The sequence below is a fragment of the Acanthochromis polyacanthus genome, chromosome 24 (genome assembly GCF_021347895.1).
Source record: "Acanthochromis polyacanthus isolate Apoly-LR-REF ecotype Palm Island chromosome 24, KAUST_Apoly_ChrSc, whole genome shotgun sequence".
NCBI lineage: Eukaryota > Metazoa > Chordata > Actinopteri > Pomacentridae > Acanthochromis > Acanthochromis polyacanthus.
In genome coordinates this window covers 6,467,979-6,487,985 of record NC_067136.1, presented here as the reverse complement: position 1 = coordinate 6,487,985, position 20,007 = coordinate 6,467,979, and the positions used below count along the sequence as shown (strand labels likewise).

The window sequence follows — 20,007 nt, the reverse complement described above, 5'->3', positions numbered from 1 at the left end:
TCTCCATCATCGAGATTGATCCTGTGGATTGTTGCTGCTGCTGCTGGTCTTCATCAACTTTTCTGTTGCTTTGTCTGGAAATAAATGTGTTCCAAAGCTCTGCATGTTAGAACCTGATGAAATGTTGTGGATGTAAAGTGTTCTGTCAGATGAGATCAGAAGCAGATAGAAAAGTTCTGATGTCCAGAATGAAGCAGAACTGATGAACAACTTCAGACTGAACTGGTTTGAATGTTTTATCTGCTAGCAGCTCTGATGATGTTCTGAACTTTTAACACGGTAAAGGTGCAGATAATAGAATATATTTTAATACTTTTTTAACTTCTCAGGGTTTGTGACTTTTATCTTCATCCTATATTATATCTTGTTCTTTTAATCTGTACAAAAACTTTGTACTCAGTTGCAGAATGTAAACTGATGATAAGATTCTTCATAAAGTTCTTGTTTTAATGTGTGATTTAATGTTTTATCGGTTAGTAGCTCTGCTGATGTTCTTACCTTTTAATGTGGTAAAGGTGCAGGTAATATTTTATATTTTAGATATTATTGATACTTTTTAGACTACTCAGTGTTCTGAGTTTGATCTTCATCCTATTTTATGTTTTGTTGTTAATCTGCAGATAAATGTAGTAAAATAACTGTTTGCTACTGAAGGTTGAATAGAATATATAGTTAATGTACTTATTTACTTCACAGAAATGATTGGCTGTTTATCCTGCAACACAGTGGAAATAAGGAACTTTACTGCTGCTTTTTGCACTTTCGTACTGATTCTAAGCTGATTGTCTTTGTTCTTTTACAATGATATCAAAGCTGAATCTAATCAGTGATCTGTGGTTCATTATAATTTCTGTGTAGAGTTTTAAAGCTGGTTTCTTCTCTGCAGAAGTGATAATAAAGGTTGTTTCTCCAGATTCTGATCCTGCTGCTTCATGTCTGACTACAACCTGTTGAACTGCTTCACAAGAAACTCAGATTAGAGTTTCTCTACAGGATCAACAAACAAAACACTAAAACCAGACTGACATTTAGTGTCGTAACACGACACCACTTAACTACAGCTCTGCTGCTCCTCTCTCTGAAGCAGGAAGTGTTGTTCTCTTTACCAGGATAAATAGCAGAAGTCTTTTATTCTTTCTGTAAAGAGACTTTAGTATTTAGTAAAACCAGCTGAACATCATGGAGACAGACGTCAGCTTAGTTTAGTTTAGTTTAGTTTCAAGTTTATTTGTAAAAGGACAGCGTGCAGTTACATTAAAAAGATGGTCGCACCAGATTTAGCTTCAAGCTAATTTCCATCTGTAGTCCTTGGTCAATAAAAAACATTCATTATTTAAAACAACGCATATAAAACGCATTACCTTAATGCAAAACAAAATCAAAATCAATCTTAAAATATTTACAAATATGTATGGAACGTTGTTGGTTTATAGTACAATTATCAAAATGCAAAAGTATAACGAGGAAGACTGTTTTCAAACCAATTACAATATATTTAAAGTGCATTTAAATGACAAAAACAGAGTGCAAAAGTACAAAGATAAAGTGCAGAGTTGTATGCGAAACAATAGTTTCATAAATCCTAAAGGTGGTAGCTATCAGATGGTACCAACGAGGGTAGCATCTGATAGCTGTATACCAGACTGGTACTATAAATACACACTGTACTATTTTTACACTGATAGTCTGGTAGTCTGGCAGCCATCAGATGGTACCCACGAGGGTATCATCTGATGGCCAAATACCCGTCTGGTATTATTAATGCGAACAGGACTGATGATCAAACAGCCAGTTTTTAACAGCCCGAGAAAAGCTGTGGAAATCTGCCGTGTTCTTAAAATTGTCAGGCAGCCCATTCCATTCCTTGATGGCTTTGTAAGAAAAGGCTGACTGAGAGAAGGCAGACTTTCTTTTGGGAATGTGGCAGCTTCATCTTTGTGTTTGTAGAAAACCCACTGAGTCCTGTGGAAAGTCCACAGTGTCACATTTCCTCAGTAACATGAGACTCATCCTCCCACTGAGACCAGGTTGTTAAATATCATTCAGATGATGTCTCTGTACAGACTCTGATAAAGTCTGGTCTGACCAGTTTATTCTGTCTGCAGCATCAGAGAGACATTCTCTGTCGTCTGTTATATTTTTTGAAAACAAACATGAAGAAGCAGTTTCCTGTTCTCAGACCTCATTAACTGAATGAAAAGCAGCTCAGTATCGAGACGTTAAACTGACTCGGAGCTGATGTGACTCTGCAGGAAAACAAGCTCTGGAACATCATTAAATGTTTTGAATTTCAAATCACCGGTTAGAGTCCATCTGTTCACTGTCTGGCTCCCTGCCTCAGGACTCTGACAGTCTGCCAAGATAAACAGAGAAACCACACCTTAGTTCCTGATGAAGTGAAAATGAAACTGATCTGTGAGTTCAGTGGATTTTCTCTGTCAGGTTGAATCATCTTCTAAAAACTGTAAATAATCAGAGATGAATGAAGACAGAGAGCAGCAGCCTCCATCTTTACTGAGCAGAAACCACAGCAGGAAAGTTTAACGTTGCTTCTTTCAAACATCCACTTACAGAGAATTCATCAGAGACCAGATTTGCTGCAGGTTGTCTGAGTTAAAGTCACAGAGAAGGTCAGTTTGATTTGACCTCATTTAGAACTCTGACTCATAAAGCAGGTCTGTCTGAAAGGACTTCCTGTACGAGTCTCTTCCTGCAGAGGTTTTCTTCATGAACATGTAGCATCCATCCCATGTAGCTCATGTATTAACACTGTTAATGTGGTGGTAGAACTATACAGTCCCTGACAAAAGTCTTGTTGCTTCTCTTAAGTTGTAGGAACAACAAATAACAACTGGACTTGTAGTTGATCAATTGGAATCAGAAATGGCTCATATGAATACAAAGCCCTCTAGATTATATTTATTATGCCAAAATAAAGTTTTGTATCATTCATTGAGTTTTATCATTTAATTAGGACAGAAAGCTCAGATTTTGCTTGGACAAGAGTCTTGCCGCATTCAAAAATAATGTTGAAATTATACATATATTTTATTCTGAATACACAAATATGCTATAAAAACATCAGAACGTTAAGTCATGGTGTCTTGCAAAAAATAATTAATATTGTGTGTGACTTCCAGAGCTTGGAGGACTGCATCCATAATAACTTATTGATAAAGTCATCTTAAATGGCAAAGAAAACAGTCTTGCATGGCTCCCAGAATGCATCAAGACTCTTCGGTTTCATCTTCCAAGCCTTCTCCTTCATTTTATCATGCTCAATAATGTTCATGTCTGGTGACTGAGCTGGCCAATCCTGGAGCTCCTGGACCTTCTTTGCTTTCAGGAACTTTGATGTGGAGGCTGAAGTATGAGAAGGAACGCCATTCTGCTGCAGAATTTGCCCTCTCTCATAGTTTGGGATGTAATGTGCTGTTGATGTTTCCATCCACTCTGCAGAGCTCTCGTACACCCCATACCGGATGTAACCCCAAACCATGATTTTTCTTCTACTAAACGTGACTGTTTTCTTGGTGAATCTCGGGTCAGTGCGGTTTCTGCAGGATTTGCATTGATTGGGATGCAGTTCAATGGATGATTCATCAGAAAAATCAACCTTCTGCCACTTTTCATCGTCCATCCTTCCTGAAAACTGTGGGCCTTGACAAATGCAACATGATTTTTTGTTGTCTTCTGTTTAATGCTGGTTTCTATGCACTAATTTGACCATGGAGAACACCACGTGAGAGAATTTGACAAACTGTTCTTGTAGATACAGGGATTTCTGGCGACCAGTTCACATGTAACTCTGCTGCAGGTGAAAAAGGGCTGGCCCTGGACTGTTGAAGCAACAAATGCTCTTCTCTAACAGGTCTGCCTGACCTGGGCTTGTCATAAACATCACCAGTTTCTTCAGATCTTTTTCTTTTCCTCTCTACTTGACATTTGCATACATTAAAGCTGTCTGCCGCCTCAGCAGCAGACTTGGTCTTCAGGGTCTTGATGATCAGCACTTTGGTCTGTGGTTGGATCTTTGGCATGCTGTCGGGGTCAGGTTGGGCTTCACATGAAGGTCTTGTGTCTTGGGTTTCTTTTTATACACACCTGGGAATGTGTCAGTTACAGTATTTGTCACAGGTGAACTTATAATCTGTGATTGGTTGAATCATTTAAAGACATGACAAGACTTTTGTCCTTGCAAAAACAGATGTTATGGGATTTACCAAGACGTGAACATCAGGACACTTTATGACGGGTTCAATTTGCACCCAGTTATTAATGTGAAAGCCCTTGACATTAAAATGAACCTTTTTTGTGAGAACTGATTGATTAGAAATAAATTTATATGCCATTTAAGGTTACTATATCCTTATGTGACAAGACTTTTGTCAGGGACTATAGACGGGGTCCTCGGTCCTAATTTCCGACTTAATAAGTTAACACTGGCAAACAGGAGATAGAACTGAAAAACTATCCTAGAACTTTGATTAAATTATCATTATTAATTTCTTATATTATTATAAATTATCATTATCATTTGACGGTGTCTCTCGTTAGCAGGAAAATTAGTCCATGTTCCAGACCAGATGTTGGTACCACTTTAGGTGACCAAACCAAAGTGGTACTAAAATGTACATTGGGTTAATATAAGTACATTAAGATGTGATAGCCTTTCCACACTGACAGCTTTATCTTTTTTTTGTGAAACTTTCACATTCACCATAACTGCTGTATTTCATCCATTTAACCCTCTGAGGCTCACAGCTGCAACATTACAACATTTTTTAAGGCTGTTCAGCTGTACCTATTTCTGCCTGAATGTAGACAAACACTGCATATCCCAGCACCCCACAGTCTGAACTGAACAACTGCAACATTTTTGGAATGTATTTTAGGAAAATATTAATACCACATTCCAAGTTCAAACAGCATGTCTTTCACTGTCGCCCAGCTCTCTTTAGGAACAATTTCAATCATTTTTATTTGATCTGTAATTTTTTTCTACATAGAGAAATACAGATACAGAGTTTTAGTGATAAACAACTGAAATTATTTTTTAAAAAGTGTAATACAGTTTATGACAAAATTATTAGCCATGCCACGGTTCAGTGGCACAGTGACGTAAAATAGATAGTGAGTGAGTGAAACAAATTATTTAACAAAAAACAAAAACTACCAGAGTCAAAATTATTAGCCCCCTTAAGAATTTACCTTTTTATTGATCCAAACCACAAACCACTGCTGTCCAATCATGTGTTTTAACTCTGACAACGACCCAAAACTTATGTCACTCCTGGTGAAGATCTACCTCCAGAAGACCAAAGTGAACGTGACTGACTGGCCTGCACAAAGCCCTGACTGGGATTCCACTGAAAATCTGTGGGGTCAACTGAAGACCAGGGTCCATGTCAGAAGACCATCAGATCTGGAGGATTCTGAGAGGTTTACCAAAGAAGAACGGGCTGGGATTCTTCAGGAGATGTCAGAGACTCGTTACAAACTACAACAAACGACTGGAAGCTGTTATCCAGCAAAAAGGAAACACTACTGACTGTTAGCATCAGAGGGCTGATAATGACCCTGGTAGTTTTGTTTTTTATTAAATAATATTGTTTCTGTGTGCAAAATAAAATATTGTAAGCTCCAAAATAAAACTAGGATATCAGGAAAAGTTGTTAAAAATTCCTTGATCTGTTTAACAGCGCTTGAGAATTTTTTGAAAAAAAAATCTTAAATTTCATAACAGGTCTAATAATTTTGTCTTCAACTCTACTTGTGATTTTTAGGGATTTCTTTCTATGGTGCAAAAATGCAATACTGGGCTTTAATGGATGCTGCTTGTTTACACAGAAGGACCATCACTGGGTCATGAGTAAATTAATCAATTGTACCATCTACAGTGTCTACCCTATGGGGTTAAATTTAATAGTTTACCCAGTTAATTTAGTCTAGGATTAACAGTATATTAGCAGGTACTGTACATCAACTGCAGTGTGATGCTCGTTTGTGCTTCACTTATCAAACAAACTGCTGTTGTTTTATAAGGAGTTGTTTCATAGCTTGTTAGCTTACCAGCGGCTAACTGGCTGGCAAACAATAGTTCAACGCCAACCTCTAATCAGTGATCCGGTGTCCGGACCGCGTTAGCTGGCGGAACGTTCATAATACTGATGTGGGACTGTTGTAGCTAGCGTATTCATAGTAGGATAACAGCAGGATGTTGGAGAAATAAAACTTACCATTATCAGGATCGCTGGTCTGCATGGCAGACTCTTAGCGCATCGCACTGCTTGAATGTCTGCGTATTTCAGGCCGATTTCAAAATAAAACTCAATAAAACTCTCGTCCGAGTCAGTGTCCTCCATTGTCGCTTCACCATACGGACATGTCCCTTCCGGGGCTCGGTAGGAAAAAAGATTTGATATATATTGAATGAAAGTTGATATATAAATCAATCAAACTTTATTTGTATAGCATTTTTCATACAAAATTTGTAACACAAAGTGCTTTACATAAAAATAAAAGGACAAAATAAATTAAAAATGAGAAACACAATCACCCCTCCAACCCACCTACAGCAAACACACTCACTTACACACACACACAAAGATATGTGGTACAGATTTGAACAGAAAAACAAAACAAAAACTGAGGAAATGTCATCTTTCATTAAAAATGAGGGAACACTGGAACGAAGACTAAAATAACAATAAAAATAAATAAAATAAATAAAGATGAATGAATGAATAAATAAATAAGATCAAATGGTATTGATAAATATGATTAGCTAAAAGCCAGACTAAAAAGGTAGGTCTTGAGTTTTCTTTTAAAAATATGAACAGTAGGTGCTGCCCTCAGGTCATCAGATAGGCTGTTCCACAGACGGGGGCCGTAATAATAAAAAGAGGCTTCACCGTATGTTTTAGTTCTGACCTTAGGGACTATTAAAAGACCACTACCTGAAGACCTGAGGGCTCTACTGGGTTCATAGGGTAAAAGCAAATTGGATAAATAAAAAGGAGCAAGACCATTTAAAGACTTAAAAACTAGTAAAAGAATCTTAAAATCAATTCTAAAAAGATACAGGCAGCCAATGCAGACACTTTAAAATCGGGGTAATGTGAGCTCTCCTTCTGGTCTTCGTCAGCATGCGTGCAGCTGAATTTTGCAGGAGCTGTAGCTGTGAAATGTTCTTTTTTGGAAGACCAGAAAGAAGAGCATTGCAATAGTCAATTCTGCACATAATAAAAGCGTGAATAAGAGTCTCTGCATTGGCCTGAGAGAGAAACTGGCGCATTCTGGAGATGTTCTTTAAATGATAAAATGATTTTTTCGTAATATCTCTGATGTGCAGGTCAAAGCTAAGGTCTGAATCAAATAAAACTCCAAGATTTTTGACCTGCTGACATGGATTAAAAGACAGTGCTTGGAGTTTGCTCTCCAGTTTCTCTCTCTGTGGACATGTACCAATGACTAAAACCTGGGTTTTGTCCTGGTTGAGCTGAAGAAAGTTGTCTGCCATCCAAGACCTGACATCTAAAATACAATTAAAAAGGGCATCGATGGGCCCTGAGTCATCAGGAGACACGGCGATGTAAAGTTGCGTGTCATCAGCATAGCTATGAAAGTTGATGCCGTGTCTCCTGATGACATCACCTAAAGGCTATAAATGTTAAAAAGTGTGGGACCTAAAATTGAACCCTGGGGAACGCCACAGTTAACATTATAGAGTCCTGACTGGCATTCCCCCATGTTCACATAAAACTTTATGTCGGTGAGATATGATTTAAACCAATTAAAAACAGTGCCAGAGATTCCAATAAAGCCATTGAGTCTATTTAAAAGAATTTGGTGATCTACTGTGTCAAAAGCTGCGCTCAGGTCGAGCAGCAGAAGCACAGAGGGCAGTTTTTGATCCATGTTGGTCCTGAGATCATTCACTATTTTTACTAAGGTCGTCTCTGTGCTGTGACTGGCCCTAAAGCCAGACTGATAGATTTCACCGATGTTTAAAATGTCCATAAAATCATTTAATTGGTTAAAAACAAGTTTTTATAGAATTTTACTTAAAAATGGCAGATTGGAAACTGGCCTGTAGTTATCTAAAATAGATGGATCTAAATTGTTTCTCTTCAGAAGGGGTTTGACATGATATATTGAATGAAAGTCTGAATATATTGAATGAAAGTCAATATATATATATATATAAAATGAAAATCTGAATATAATGGAATGAAACTCAGAATATATATATATATATATATATATAAGGGAACAGACTTAAAAATGAGATTCTGCCATGTTTAGTTGCGTTGTTGTCACGAAAGGGATATTTGCTGGTTTTACAAATGGCGTCAGCTGAAATATATCAGTACTTTGTTGAACTGGAAAACTTCTTTGCAACAGCTGGTAGTACTCCAAGTGACATTGATAGTTTAGAACAGACTGCGTCACATTGAGGATCATAGTTCCATTATTGGAACATTTTTATTGCTCATGAGCAATGCTCAACAAAACCTTGCTGAGCGTATTTTGTGCGTCCATCTTGAAGGATGTCAGCTGATATAACGATACGAATTGAAGCTACTGAGGAAGGTGATGCAGCGAACTCTGCGTTTCAGAGAGGAAGACCAAGGCAAGTGATAAAAAAATAGTAGGCAGGAGGCTTATGAAGTGGAAAACTCTACATCTCCATTATAGCTGTTCAGTCCTTTCTACGGCATCGGGCTCTTTGGGACCAAGCACAACCCTTCCTTAATATGTGCCTCTCGTTGTGCATCTCTCACAGGCATTATAGCTGTTGTGGTTTTTTATACACTTCAAAAATGCCCTGGCAGGTGCATCACATAGGAATACCCTTACAGACACCTGATGTGTTGTGCCACCATGTACTATGCCTTCTTGCTGCAACTGTTGAAGCTTCACGATAAAGTCAGACAAGTACTCTTCAACATTATTTGGCTTTGATTGTCCACAATAGAGGGCAACAATGAAAGGTGAAAAGTATCGAAACCTGCAGAGTCTAGGCCACATTTGTAAATTTGATGACTTAAAAAGGGGTACACCATCAATGTTGAAGCACAGATCTATGCTGTTTTCACATATGCTGGGATACTGTGACAGCAGTTTTAAAATACCAGAGGCAATACCAAAATATGCATAATGTCCACCACATTTATCAACCGATATCACATTTTTTGGTGTCTTCAGCAGCGTTCGGGCATCTTTGGGCAGCCGATGCCCTTGACGCCTGAGTATTTCCAGCATTTCATTTAAAGCAGATCGTGTGCAGCTATTCTTGGTGGCCCAGGCAGCAAGTTCCTCACCCAGATCAGGAGTTTCTTCAGCGCAGCGCTCAAATCCAATGTCACTGTCAGAAAACTGCTCAAACTCTGAGACTTCATCATTATCGTTATTATCATTGGATACATGCAAATCGGCTTCATCACTTTCTAATATTCCAGATGGGGAGTCCTCTTCATCAGAATTAGTGGAATCTTCAGCCAAAGCTGCAACTTCGGCATTACGTTTCCTCCAGTTCCGGAAATATGCCATGATGCTCACCACGTGTATATGCTGGGTCCACAACCTTGACTTTGGGCTGGTGGACAGACAGTCTAACAAAAAAATCAAAAGAAACAAAATTCAAGTATCAGATCTACAAGTTCGTAATGTCCGTAACTGTGCAGCAAACATTCCACCTATGACCCAGTCCCATTTCATATCTCACATTAGATTTTCCCCACTCTTTCTAAAATTAACTTCACTGCTTAAACTATACAGCCAGATTCAGCGGACACACACAGTTTCATTTTACGGCACAATCTTACATTGAACAATCGTCACGTCTAAGACAGAAACCAATAAGCGCGCTCTCCAATACCCGAGCTGCGGTGTGGCTGTCAGACGCGACAGAGGAATGCACATCACCTCCGCCAAATTACGGGTTGACAGTTAAATGCGCACGTTTAATTGTTATTACATCTGTACAAAAAAGGTTTATGGAACTTACAGTAACACGCATTTCGCCAGTCGGCTAAAGTCTGCCCCCGGAGAGTCGCCCTCTCTATCCCCTTCTATCTTGCAGCTCCGTGTGTGTGTGTGTGTGTGTGTGTGTGTGTGTGTGTGTGTGTGTGTGTGTGTGTGTGTGTGTGTGTGTGTGTCCATTCCCGCCCGCCGTCGGTAAAACACGTCCAGACATACCTAGCAGGCCTCACTAGTAAAACAAAGCACTGCATAGACACGAAGTTTAATATTGCCATTTTTATGATCTTACGTGGCTGTAAATAACATTACCAACAATGCAAGATACCAGTCTTAGCTAGCTTACCAGTCCATGTTTTTGCGAAGCAAGGGAATTGTGGAACAGCGGACAGCGAACTTCTTCAGACTGAATTGATGTGACGTCACATGGTCACGTGACACCCAGAAACTCTGGTATTATCACTCAAGTCAAAGTAATGGTTTTAAGTGTGTCCAGAGGGCCTGCAACTTGCTTTGATACAAGTGAAAACAGCTACTGAAAACCACAATTTTTCATTGGACCAATATAAATATGTACTTTGAATGAATTACACTGATGTTTTACTTTTTTCAGTGTATGTTCATATGAATTCAAATGCAATATTTTCTGTCTATAGAAAAAGAATCAAATCCACCACCAACTGTATCCAGTTACTGGCCATTCACTTTTTTTTGGTCCCATGGAAATGGTCAGTTTTGACATGTTTTGTCAATTAAATATTTAGATTTCAATAGCTGCAGATTGACAGTCACCCTCCCTAAAACAAGCCAAAAAGCACAAAAAAAAAAAAAAAAAAAAAAAAAGCATCAAGGATCCACTCTCGATGAATAAAGCTCTAATTACTTTACTGCCAAAACCAGGCAAAACTCCTGATAGGTGCGAGAATCTGAGAACCAATAAGCCTGCTAAATTCGGACCTTGAAATATTATGTAAGCCTTTAGCAATTAGATTACAAAGAACTCTGCCAAAAATTGTAAATAAGGACCAAAATGGATTCATATCAGGAAGACAAGGTTTCCACAATGTTAGAAGAATACTGAATATCATTTACTATAATGAAGATAAGCCAGATACAGCCCTATTATCGTTAGATGCTGAAAAGGCCTTTGATAGGGTTGGATGGCCTTATCTTTTCAATGTTTTAGAAAGATCTTTATTAAATGGGTGCAGGTCATATACAATAAATCTACAGCAGAAATTTTAACAAACAGAAATATTTCAAAGCCAATCAGTATTAACAAAGGATGCCGACAGGGCTGTCCTCTTTCGCCCTTGTTATTTACACTGGCAATAGAACCGTTCACTATTGTGATACGTTCTCATCCACGGTTTTGTGGGATAACAGTCGGACCAACAGAGCACAGAATCGCCCTGTACGCGGACGATGTAATTTTACTTATGTCCAGCTTGAGCAAATCAATCCCAGCTCTGATACAACTGATAAAATCATTTGGTGATATCTCAGGGTATAAAGTGAATCATACCAAATTCTCTATACTACTACTTAATTCGAGTGAAAGAAAAAAATCCAGGAGCTGAAGCAATTCAATTCAATGTTGTGGATCAATTCAAATATTTAGGAATACACATTGTACCCAAGTTAGACCATGTAGCTTGTGCCAAATACGAACCTTTAATGGCAGAAATCGGTGAGTCAGTCGACAGGTGGATGTCGCTACCAGTATCCATAATGGGCAGAGTTAATATTTTAAAAATGAATACTTTACCGAAGCTGCTTTATTTATTCCAAAACATCCTGTTACCGCCACCTACAGTTATTCTCAAAAATAAAATTATTCACTGGTTTTCTATGGAACAATCATAGGGCAAGACTACGCTTGTCTTTATTGTACCAACCATTTGACCGGGGGGGACTGAAATGTCTGAACTTGATGTGGTATTATTGGGCTGCACAACTGAGGTCTATTATGTTTTATTTTTCAATGGATAATGCCTCTCACTGGGCCGAGATGGAATCTTACGGCTTAAATCTATCTTTCCCTTCATACATTTATTCAGGCACTGTACAAAAGCTTTATAAACAAACTAAAAATCAAATTGTAAAACATGTGATAAAAATTTGGTACGAAGTGAAGAAATGCTTGAACGAACCAGTTACCATCTCAATTTACTCCAATTTGGGGTAATCAGTTTTTTGTACCAGGAAGGGCAGATGCAACATTTGAATTATGGTTAACTGAAGGACTTGGAACAATTCGAGATCTGTACACAACAAACTCAGATGATATGATGTCCTTTGATGGACTAAGAGCTAAATGTCACCTCGATAGAAAACATTTCTTCAAGTACCTTCAGCTTAGAAATTATGTTAGAACAAATCAAAACAATATACTTTCTAAACCCTGCTACACAGAACTGGAAAAAATTGTTACACAGAATTGTCTAAGAAAGGGTGCAATATCAGAACTCTACAATTTGTTGGTATCATTTTCTAGTGAGAACTCAACATATAAACTAAGGGCATGGAAGGAAAACATACAAACAGATATTTCCAAGGAAGATTGGGAAACGCATGCGCCAATGCTCATTCTGCATCCATAAATGCACGGCTTAGAGTAATACAATATAAATGGTTAATGCGGACATATGTGACGCTGGTAGAATTGAATAGATATAACCCGAATATACCAGATATATGCACAAAATGTACAGAAGATAGAGGAACATTATTTCATTGCCTTTGGCAGTGTAGAATAATTATTAAGTTCTGGGAAGAGGTAAGAGTTTTGGTCGAAAGGATTGTTTCCAAATCAATATTGTTGGAACCTAAGCTTTTCTTATTGGGGCTTTATCCAGAGAAACATAACTACAGTAAGTATGAAAAAGCATTTATAGACCTAAGTTTGCTAGATGCCAAAAAGTGTATTGCATTGCTATGGAGAAAAAAAAAACCCATCAACCAAGTATCAGTCAATGGTTAAAACAAATGTTATCTGTCAGGGCTCCCTCCTCACCCCGGTTCCTCCCCACCTGGCATCCCAAGACTGTCACAAATTGGTGTGTGAACCCAAGCAGCAGGCACAGACAGGTGGATGAGATTAATAATGATTTAATGTAAAAATAACAATTTATAAACAGAAAACTGAATATTAAACCCAGGGGGGATAACGCAGTGGAGTAAGGTTAACTAAATCAAACTAAACTAAGGGCGGATGTACTCACAACTGGAGAAAACAAATAATCAGGGAGGCGCAGAGGTAATCCAAAAGCTGAGTCCAAAAGGATAAGTCCATTAGGGAAAAGCAGATGAGTCCAAAAACTGATGCAGTCCAAAGGTAGAATCTTGCATGAACATAGTCATGGCTAAGTGTAGCTGAGGCAATGATCCAGCAGAGACTGAGGGGAAGAAGGGAGCTTAAATAGTTGCGGGGAACAGGTGAGTGAGGTGAACTGATTAGCTGCAGCTGGAGCCAATGACAGCAATCAGGCGGCTGAGTGCAGGCAGACAGGGGGTAAACGACTGGGAGAGAGACAGGAGCTGAGGCCGAATCCTCACAAAGACCCTTTTTCCCTATCTGTCTTTTCCCTTTCTCTCCCTCTCTCTCTGCAGCGCTGCACTGAGTGGACAGCCCGGTCTCACGGGGATTCGTGAAACTGTCACGTCAGTTTTTGTTTCGGTTTCATGCGCACCAACACGATGTCGTCATGTTTTTCGTGCTGCTCACCACGAGCGAAACCCGCTGTGGTAATCACATCTGAAAGTGGTTTATACCGGCGGATTCATGACGATCTAAGCTGTCCATCGGCGTTTGCGGCCGCCACCGCGGCCGCCAGACATCCAGCCGCAGCCGCGGCCGCAAACGCAAACGCCGATGGACAGCTTAGATCGTCATGAATCCGCCGGTATAAACCACTTTCAGATGTGATCCGGCCACAGCGGCCGGATGTCCGGCGGCCGCAAAGGCGGCCGCAAAGGCGGCGGCCGCAAACGCCGATGGACAGCTTAGATCGTCATGAATCCGCCTAATTTGCATAGGAATTTAAAGAATGTCCGGCGGCTGCAGCAGCGGCCGCAGCGGCGGCCACAAACGCCGATGGAAAGCTTAGATCGTCATGAATCCGCCGGTATAAACCACTTTCAGATGTGATCCGGCCACAGCGGCCGGATGTCCGGCGGCCGCAAAGGCGGCCGCGGCGGCGGCGGCGGCCGCAAACGCCGATGGACAGCTTAGATCGTCATGAATCCGCCTAATTTGCATAGGAATTTAAAGAATGTCCGGCGGCTGCAGCAGCGGCCGCAGCGGCGGCCACAAACGCCGATGGAAAGCTTAGATCGTCATGAATCCGCCGGTATAAACCACTTTCAGATGTGATCCGGCCACAGCGGCCGGATGTCCGGCGGCCGCAATGGCGGCGGCGGCGGCGGCGGCCGCAAACGCCGATGGAAAGCTTAGATTGTCATGAATCCGCCCATATAAACCACTTTCAGATGTGATTACCACAGCGGGTTTCACTCGTGGTGAGCGGCACGGCACGAAAAACATGACGACATCGTGTTGGTGCGCACGAAACCGAAACAAAAACTGACGTGACAGTTTCACGAATCCCCGTGAGACCGTGTTGGAGTGGAGCATAGTCACCCAGCTGCTTCCACTCAGACGATCAACTGTTACCCCGGAGTCTGGACAGCTGGAGATTATTCCCATGATTACTCCTACGACAATAAAAGACCGGTTCATCTCTCCATTCTTCGCCCGATTGTTAAACACAACTACATCGTTAGTTAAACTCTCTAGCTGCAGCTTGTATTCAGTGTCGTATACACCTGTCTAACAGTTTTCTCTGTTCTCCCCGACAGCCGGTCCAGCTGTCCAGACCCTTGTCCGTCCTGCCTGATTCCCTGTGAACCCCGGAACCCTTCGTCTGAAACGCGGCCGGCAGTCTGCCCCACCTCGGCTTCCCCCATTCCCTCCTGCAACTCCTGCCTGTCTCCCGGATCCCTCTGCACTCAACCCCCTGTGCTTCGCCTCCCCCCTCTCCAACAGACTTCGGAGAAATAAACCTTATTGCACCTAAGGGATTGTTGTGCTCTCTGCTTGGATTCTCCTAGCGCATCCGTGACATTATCAAATCTGCCATTGGAAAGAATTACCTATATTCTGAAAGGTAAACAGCATATATTTGAAGGTATATGGAAGTCCTTTATTGATTATGTCAAGAGCTCAGACTTCACAGAAAACCAAACTGATGACTAACTACTGCAGGTATGGCAATTTCCAAAATTGTGACTGTTAATTTATTTTATTTTTTAATAAGTTACTTTTCAAATGCCTGTAGCTTATCATTGTTATTACCTTTATGTTAAGATCCATTACATTGGGTTTATAATCCGTTTTGTAACAAGAGAAACATGTTGTTCACTTTGTGTTTTTATTGTGATTGTTTTTTTTTTAGCGATAACTGGCAGCTAATCTTTGAGAAATGACATGCAGCCATGGCTCGGCCATATATGTCATGATTGTCAGTATTGTCACCATTTTATGTTACTGTAAAAGCTAAATAAAAATATTGTGGGGAAAAAAAAGCATCAAGGAGCAACGTTGATTTGATGTCAAGTATTTTAATTGTCAATGTAATTGCACAGTAAAATGATGTGGGATTGATCCCTTTGTAGGGCCTCTTTACCACAATAACGATCTCAAAGCCTCTTCAAGCTATTTATGGTAGTAGTCAAAATCTTGACCATTTCTAAACATCAAATTGACCTCAAGGTGCCCGCTGGGTTATGCTCGGTCCGATAACAATCTACCGATGAATATTTAATTATCTGTGCAGTAATGCTGCTCCTTTATCCACTGGATCGTTAATAAAAGCTGTTCTACGCCAAAACTCGCTCGCTTACTGACTGAATGAATGAGGAAATGTATGGAGTCATATTTGTGCCACAATCCTGAGCGCACAGTGTGAAATTTTGAGCACAGAAAACAATTTTGAGCAAAGAAAAACTTAATCTGAGCAAACAAAAATCTATTCTGCACTCAAAAAATATATTTTTATATTTGCAACTATCCACATACACACACAGTCTCAATGTTTTTCACTCGGTTTTTCACTCTGCTCTCCTGTGGATCTCTGCTCTACGTCCTCGCTACGTCTCTCTCGCTCTCGCTCAACATCTGCTCTCTGCACACGCTCAAATCTGCCTTCACGCTCGCTCAACTCTGCACGGCGTTACAAATGTGCCACAATTCCAGCCAATCACAGACTTCTGATTCTATCCAATCGGGTCCCTGTTTCGGCCGCCTCTCGGAAGCGCTGTTAAAAACGATCGCTAAATCAACTGGAGTTCTGCTATATACGCTGGACTACGACATATTTTCAGTGAGTATTGTTTTATTATTTAATTACATTAAATAAAGCACTATTTTGTTTAGTGTGTTAAATACAGGTGTAATGTTTTGGTACGGTTTTGCAGAAAGTCAGTCCTGCTTCCGCAACAAAACGAGGATTTAGCAGATGTGCTAGCTAAACAGCATGACAGATCCAAATAATGACAACCCAAATACTCCGCCACCATGTCAGGTTAGTTAAGATTTTTGGGTTTTTTAATTTTTTATTAGCTGTGCTTTTGATTAAACTTTCTATTAACCAACCTTTCAGATTAAAGCTGATTTACTAGCAGGAGTCAAAGCTGTAGAGCTAAAGCTAACCTAATAGCTAATGAAAACTTTGTTGGACATTAGTGTTTGATTTCAAAGTGTTAAATACTTGTGTTTTGACAGAACATATTAACTTTATATTTGGTATTGATTTAGGGTCAAAGTGCGGTTGAGTTAGCAGCCAGAAATCTAATAACTTTGTTGGTTAACACCATGGCCACAACTAGTTCACCAAGCCCTACAGAGAGCAGACAGCCAGAGCCTAGAAATGTAACTGTACAGCAAGAGATGGCAAGGTTTGCATGTTTAGTCAATCATATGTTTTTATTCATAATATTGTGAATTTGATGTTCTCATTTGGTTTGTGGATGTGTTTAACATTTAAATTCATATATAATCAGAACTGAGAGAGTCTAAAAAAAATCAAATTATCTAATATTTGACTATATTATTTATAAATGCATACATATATATGTCCTGTACAGATCTTTTCCAGGATACTTCAGATCAAACTTTAGTTGAGGTAAAAAGAGGTGTTTAACTTCCATCAAGCAGCCTCCTAGAACAACCAGCAAGACCATTACTCTCAATTTTTATCTGCTTCCAAAAAACACACCCTACACACCTTTGCCAGTTGAGGAGCTTGAACTCCTTCAAGCTGGCATGAGAAGACAGACGGTGTTGCTGCCTGACGACAGTGACCATGCAGAGGTACAGTAGTCAGTTCAGAGTTTTGACTTTCCGTGTTTAAGGCGGTCATTGGGCAACACTTTTAACCCAAATTACATGTTAACGTCTATATTGTAGTGTTTTATTTCTCTCTTTCTTTTCTTTGTTGTCAGATTTCAAAGGTCCTGGCTGAAACATTCCCAAAAATGGAAGATCTTTATGGGGGATGGCTCTTGCATAAAGCAGCAGGTTTGTAAGGCCAGGATTGTGTATTTTTGTATCACATCCCACTCCTGTATTTGTAATTTATTTTAGTTGTACATAAGGGCTATTGCTGCACAGGCATTTAGTTGTAAGCATTAGAGATGGCTCGTTGATGATAAATAGGTGTATTTTTAATTAGAATATGTTTGTGTTTCTTACAATAAATGTGGCAGTGGTCGACAGAAGCTCACTGTAATTCCACCAGAAGCAGAGGGTTATTCTGTAAAAACTCTGAGAGCTCAGTCAGGAGGGGGTAAAGCCACTATTTACATAGTGCCACTACAGGAGACATTAGACGCCTCTCCTCTGCCTGCTGACTCGCAGCACTTTTCAAAGATGCCCAAGAAGACATGTTACCAGTGTCATGAAGTGATGCCTCTGCAGATGCTTGCAATAAAGGAAAATCACTTTCTGATGAGAGTGATGAAGAGGTGAGAAAAATAGTTTGTGTTTCATTGTGATGGAAATGACAAAACATAGTGTTTATTAAAGTGGCTGTTTTGTAAATCTGCAGTACTCTGAGCTATGCATACTTTCACTTTCTACATTTTTCGCTTAACACTGAACACTTTCAGGTTGAACATGTGGCTGATGCACAGTCTCTGATGTTGTTGGCTGATGAAGTTATAAACTGTGGATACACAAGCCAGATCAAGCTGGATAATAAACAAAACATCATTCGGTAAGAAACAACAACTGTCATTTAAATATTTTTAATTTTTAAACCAGTTTTTGATTTTTGTGTTCTTTCTTTCATAGTACTATTGTCTTGCACTCTACCACAGACTGATTCCAATGCTTCAGCAAGTGAGAAAGGCCATGGAACTGTATGGTCTGCTCAGTCAGATGGCTGCAAACCCTGAAGCTTTACACACTCTTTGTTCCTGGAAGATCATCAAAGTAAGCATTATTCATAACAGTTTAACTCACCGTGTTCTTGCAGACAATCCCCCTGTTCTGGATTTTGTTCTTTGTTATATATGTATATGAATTTTAACACCAATTGTATATTCACTTATTCTTTTTAGCCAGATGCTGATTTCATAATGATGAACTGCCGACCACAGCTCAGTGAAAAGGGGACATCTCAGGAGACAACTGAAAGATTATAAACTTCATGCAAGATTTTTGCCAGGAGCTTGAAATTTTTTTTAAATTTACTTATTTCGAACATGAAATTAACAGACAGCCGATGCAACTTATACAAAATAAAACCGCAGCTAAAACAAGGCATCACATAAATTTACAAATCATACATGTTCGAAAGGGAGTGGGAAGAAGACAGAACTTATTTAATCCCACCCCGAACAAGGTTACTTTATTAACAATTTATTTCTATATAACCAAAATTGAATGGCAATAACATATAGCTATCTAACACACCAGAAGCAAGCGTCACAGCAAATCAGAACAAAGTAGTTCTGAGTGCTCACACTTATCATGACAGGGTTGTCTCTTCCAGGATGATAATAACCAGGCTATAAGATGATTACACGATTACTACATGATTATTTAAATTGAAATTCCTTAGTTCAAATTGTTTGTAACATGTTTTATTTCTTATATTTTAAACATCACAGTGCTGCAGTTGAGGAGCCCCACTCTCTTGGAGTTCAGCATGTGCTCCAGTGGTTGACCAGGTAAGCCCACATTCCCATCCTCCCTGATGAAAAGAGACATTTCAAAATAATATTCATGTTTGACCACGACTGCAGGGAGCCACTTGGAGATCACTCCATTTGTTACCAAACTGTGAGTGCATGCACTCGTACAGTAACTTTTCCAGTGCAGCATCTCAACACTTACACTGAATTCAGAAGACTTATGAGTGAAGCAGTTAGATATGGTGGTGGCTTCCACAGAGTTTAACAGAAACAGCTCTCTGGTAATCTGAAACAAAAAATGAGAAGCTATTTCTAAACATTAACTGATAGAATATGTTCATAGCTAATGAAAAAAGCAAAACAATTGTTCCTGTTAGCTCAGTGTTTGACTTCCTCTTCAGTCATACAAATTCCCTTTATACAGGGTTCTCTTGCTTTTATTAGTTAGAAAAGCTTCAATAATTTTTGTCACTGTGCTGGAATATTTGTTGACTTTCAAGTTCTTGTCCAAATGTCTATTGGTTGGACACCTGTTGCAAGAACCTTAAGTATTAGTCACGACCATGTGACTCTGAGTGTTCCAGAGGGTTGATAGTTCTCTGAAGTTCTTCCAGGGCTTCATCATCCAGTGGGCACTCAAATTCAGGAACCACAACTGTGCCATGAGAGTCTTCCTGCAGCGCAGCACTCTGCCAGTCAACGCCTGGGTCCTGAAGGTCCTGAAGGTCCTGAAGGTCCTTTGAATTCAGAACATATCAGTCAGGAATGGATACTTGTTGAAATACAGTTTTGGTATTTGTGTGAGTTTTTTTAATAATAAACACA

The 20,007-nt window shown here is 39.6% G+C and overlaps 2 long non-coding RNA genes across 6 annotated transcripts in view; one reads left to right on the top strand and one right to left on the bottom strand.

The window, feature by feature from the left end:
• Positions 1–20,007, bottom strand: part of LOC127532710 (uncharacterized) — an 84,226-nt gene that overhangs the window by 60,688 nt on the left and 3,531 nt on the right. The window contains exon 5 of one of the 5 annotated variants that reach the window (XR_007940349.1): positions 18,783–19,901. The exons of 3 other annotated variants lie outside the window; for them this stretch is intronic. This is a non-coding gene — a long non-coding RNA (uncharacterized LOC127532710). Of the gene's footprint in view, positions 1–18,782; positions 19,920–20,007 lie in introns of those variants that run through there. One more of the 5 variants, XR_007940346.1, reaches the window with a different exon arrangement.
• Positions 17,735–18,724, top strand: LOC127532714 (uncharacterized). Its single transcript, XR_007940363.1, has 3 exons — positions 17,735–18,260; positions 18,364–18,478; positions 18,607–18,724. It is a non-coding gene; the product is annotated as an uncharacterized LOC127532714 (long non-coding RNA).